The sequence below is a fragment of the Triticum aestivum genome, chromosome 7B (genome assembly GCF_018294505.1).
Source record: "Triticum aestivum cultivar Chinese Spring chromosome 7B, IWGSC CS RefSeq v2.1, whole genome shotgun sequence".
NCBI lineage: Eukaryota > Viridiplantae > Streptophyta > Magnoliopsida > Poales > Poaceae > Triticum > Triticum aestivum.
The window spans coordinates 43,779,559-43,784,302 of NC_057813.1; the positions used below are offsets into that span (position 1 = coordinate 43,779,559).

The following is a 4,744-nucleotide window of genomic DNA, read 5'->3' on the forward strand; positions in this document are numbered from 1 at the left end:
GACAGCGAGCTGCCGAGCAACATCACGGCGCTGCAACCCTGACAGAGCATCGGCACAAACTTATCGACGTCTGCAAGCCGAGTGCCGACTTCGGCAACTACAGGCGCTCCTCGGCCGCGTGTTAGTGCGTGTGTGCAGGTGTGTGATCCTAATGGTAAAAAAAGACATCACTTGGAATGCAACAAAAACCGTCTTACGCTCTACTGGATAGCTCACGGCCTCTGCCAGCGTGCGGTCTCGTAACGTGGCGTTGCTTTTATTTTATTTTATTTTCCTTCTACAACTGGCAGGTGGGACCGAGAGAGAAACTAAGTTGACAAGGTGTCATTTGACCTGTCAACTAAAAAATATGAAGCTATACGGTGTGACAGTGACCATATAATCACCACAACACGTGTATAATGACCGTATTGATCGTATTTTTAAGTATAGTAACCAAAATGAGCGTACACGACAAGTTCAATGACCATCAATGCATTTTACTCATAATTAAGGATGGAAACCTCTTTAATTGCTAGTTCATCAGCTTGTTGTTTTTCTGTCTTCACATGGCGCGGAACAACGTCATCAACTGTGCTAGTGATAATCATGACCAAATTATTAGCATTGACACTAGTAGTTTGATGTAAGGTCGTATCACTGGTAGTCGTCGCTAGGTGGTTCATAGACCTAGTTGTAATTTTTACTACCTCTAGTGTTTTATGTACTGCCATGATTCATGAATAGATTAAAAAATTTGTCACAAAAAAAGTCCATATGTTAAAAAAAAGGTGTTTATTCTGAAATGCCTTAGTACATCGATAATTTGAAGAGGGCGACGCACCACGGTTTTGTTTATGACATAATTTACCCTCACACACATGGGATGGACATCATACATTTTGTTTTCTCACAAAAACTAACGACTGTTTTAGGAAATCGATGATGTAGCAGGATAGAGGATCTGACCGAAAAGAGCCCGAGAAAAACGTACTACCCGTGCCGTGCCCGACCCGAAATAACCTCAGTACGATTTACATCAGGTCTCAAGAGGAAAGGAAAGCCAAAACCAGCTAGCAGTACGTATCCGACGGACGACAATGTTGCCAAAAAAGGCTGCAGCAGCTACACCATCGATCTATATATCCTCCCGTATATCGAGGGACGACGTTGCGAGGTTGCAGCAATGGATCCACATCGCATCTACAGGGACTTCGCCACGGACGTGCTGGTGGATATCCTGGGTCGCCTCCCGCCCAAAACCCGCCGCCGGCTCCGGCTCGTCTGCCGCCACTGGCGGTACGTCGTCGACAGGCGCACGCCCACGGACATGCGGAGCCGCGCCAAGACACTGGTCGTCGCCACGGGCTCTGCGTACGTCGTGGACGACCTATCAGCTCCGGGCATGATCAGAGGGCTGTGGGCCAACTTCCACACGGCACGCCGCTTCCTGGCCATGAGCGTGGTCGGCACCTGCAACGGCCTCGTCTGCCTCTGCGACGGCCGGGAGCCCGGCGGCGCCATCACCGTGGCCAACCCTGCCACCGGCGAGGCTCTGACCATCCCGCCGCTGCCCCTGCCACCACCGTGCACCGTCACCAATGAGCAGGACATAGGCTCGAACAGTACTAACCTGTGGCACCAGGCGTACAGCTTCGTGTACCTCCAGACCACGGAGCGGTACAAGATCGTGCACGTCCCGTGCCACGTAGACCGGTTCGTGTTCGATGCGGTGCACGTGTTCACGCTGGGGGAGCCGTCATGGCGGGACGTCCCGGCAGGCCCCGCCGCAAGATGCGACCCCGGTCATGGCGTCGTCAGCGTCGACACCGCCTCCGCCACCGCCACGTATTGGGCCACGCCAGAGGGGACAGCGAAGGTCATGTCGTTCGACCTCGAGGACGAACGTGTCACGTCCGTTATGCCACTGCCGTCCATGTTGTCCAACCCCAAAGAGGGCAGCAGTTGGCACCTCGCAGAGGTGCAGGGGAGGCTGGGCATCGTCGTTCGCCGCGGCTCATCGTTGAAGACGGAGGTGTGGGTCATGGAGGGCACGACAAGGGGATACCATATCAAGTGGAGCCGCTGGTACATCGTGCAGATGAGCAGCATGCTACGGCGTCTCACGCGGCCAACCTTCGTCCATGGCGGGCATGTCCTGACATGGGGGTGGTGGCGGTGCGGAAAACAAGGATCTGTCTTGTGTAGGCACACACCGAGCGACGACATCGCGGAGGCGAAGCGCGGAGTGGTGGAGCTCGGCGAGAGGAACCTGGGGACGGTGGTCGCACGTATTGATATGGCAGACGACGATCGTCGAACTTATGGGTACATCGAAACCAAGGAACCGTTGAGTGTTTACCTGCATGCTGGAGGGTCTACATGCCTCATCAGTTGGGACTGGAATCCTTAAGTACTACAGACAAAGGGAGTAGTAGATATAGATAGGAGAAGGGCGTTCTGATCAAACATATTGCGCTGGCCCCACCAGCTTTTTTCATACATATTTGAATTGTATATACGTTGAATTCTAATATATATGAGTCTTTGATTTGTCCTACATTCCAAATTAATTGTCTTAGATTTATCTGAATACGGAGGTATCTAGACACATTTTAATGTTAGATACATTGGCACTAAAACGTGTTAGATACCTCGGTATCTACATAAATCTTACACAACCAATTTGGGACGGAGGTTATAATTTGAATTATGATCCAGTTCAATGGAATACTTCAATGCATTCCAAATATATGTAGATGCAGATAATCTACACAAATGGGACTGTCCAACTATCATACGCCTGATTTTCAATTTGATTTAGGTTGTATTTTACTCCAGTCCTGTGTTGACACGTGTCTCTCTTGTGTAATCAGTCGAGGCTTGGCACAAACAAATCCAAGTGTTTTCATTCTCGTTTCAGGTCAAATTCCCCACCCCTCCTCTAACGATTGTGAACATACAAAACATACAGTGTGATTGCTTCATCCGCCCATCCGATCATGTTCTTCTTCTCTAGGCTCATCCGGGACAAGCAGCTGGGAGTGATGCTACTTATGATCCAGACCGCAGCCAACTGCAACCACCCAGGCTGCTTGCTTGGTTCCCTTGCTGCTATTGCTTTCGCTAAAGTTAAATTATCTGTTAAGAGATAGTATTGTTAAGACACATCCATGCATGTTCCATGATAAGTACAACATGACACAAACAACACACATTAAAATATGCGAACTCAAATTATTTTATGGATTAATTTCAGACTTTTCAGTGTTGTTCGTTCAGTGAGAGAAGCCGTTCAACGTCCCGTCGACTGCGAGGAGCCTGTGGTGATTTCGTCAATCTCATTATGTTGTGGCTCAGTATGTCGGAGGTGCCCATAGGGCTAGTGTGTGTGCAGTGGCGGAGCTTGAAAGAAAAAGCTGGGCGGGCCAGACTAAATAAGAGCACAATTTTTTTCTGAAATTCTGAATCATAAGCATCAGTATGATTACCGGATGGAGCAAGCAGTATGTATATATACAGAAAAACACATTTCAACCATGAACCACTATTAAGTTAGCTAATACAAAAGCTTTGAGACATTAGACATGGACTTACTCACATGCTACAAATCAACTCTCCGGTCACCCTTGCTTCTGAAATCTACAATGACATCTTCGTAGCTGTAGTTCTCTAGAATTCCACCCTCTATGTGAACTAACAGGTTATTGGCAAGATTCTCATCTTCCATCTTCCATCAGATATGCCCTCCTCACTGCATCTCTTTGGTCTGGTGGATATTGCCAAATTTGAGGGCGCAGTCTAGGGTCTCACTGCAAGAACTAAATACCTTGGAATGTAACAGCTTCATTTGTTCAAACTATGATTACCTGTGTTGCAATTTCTAAGATCAGCCTATTCACTTTCTTATCAAATGGACACAACTATTTCTTATCAACACTGGACACACAAAACAGATGAATAGTTGGCGCTAATGGTTAGAAATTCCACTGGACACTCAACAGGATTCTGTACAGATCGAATTCTATATGGATAAAAACTGTTTCTTATAAACACTGGACACTGAAAATAGAAGAGTTCATGACTCATGAGTAGATGTAAAGAACTGAACAAAAATGATAAAATGGGGAATTACCTCTTCTTCTACAGTTGCTCTACTGTTGGAGGAGAGTAGGAGACTAGGAGAGCTCATCCAGTGATCTGCTCATGCGCCGGCCGCCAGGAGTGGTCCGTCAGGCCGCAGGCCGGCAGCACGACGGCGTGGCCGAGCCCGAGCAGATGTCGTCTGCGAGCAGGTGCAGAGAGTCGGGGGAAGGAAGGAAGGCAAGGGGCTCGCCCGTGGCCGCGAGATACGTGGGTTCCGACGAGAGAGGATAGACGCCGTCGGTTGGCCGGCGGTGGCGGCTTGCTCCGGTGCTCCCTGCTCGACTGCGGGAGAGTTTGGGAATTGGGGATTGGGGATTCCCAACGCTGCCTGCCTCTCTGCGGCTGCTCTGTGCGTGAGTCTCTGAGAGAAACCGAGACTGCGAGAGGATGCACGTGGGCTGGGCTAGTGGGCTTGGAAGATGCCTATATAATTTATTTATTTTGTCAAAATCCTGGGCGGGCCATGGCCCGGTTTAGCCCCTACAAAGCTCCGCCCCTGTGTGTGTGCATGCATTCATAAGGATGAGTGTATCTGTGTGTGTATGAGTGTCAACATCTGTACCGTGTTAAAAAAAGGTAAACTAAAGTTATCAATGATCATGTAGTTGATTGGATCCAG

The 4,744-nt window shown here is 48.9% G+C and overlaps 1 long non-coding RNA gene across 2 annotated transcripts; it reads right to left on the reverse strand.

Moving 5' to 3' along the window:
• Positions 1–2,753: 2,753 nt before the first annotated feature.
• On the reverse strand, positions 2,754–4,503 carry LOC123160249 (uncharacterized). 2 transcript variants are annotated; one of them, XR_006480062.1, is made up of 3 exons: positions 4,115–4,503; positions 3,581–3,848; positions 2,754–3,120 (listed from the first exon to the last, which is right to left on the reverse strand). It is a non-coding gene; the product is annotated as an uncharacterized lncRNA (long non-coding RNA). The 2 variants fall into 2 exon arrangements; XR_006480061.1 differs by lacking the exon at positions 2,754–3,120 and having other exon boundaries at positions 3,495–3,848.
• Positions 4,504–4,744: the final 241 nt, after the last annotated feature.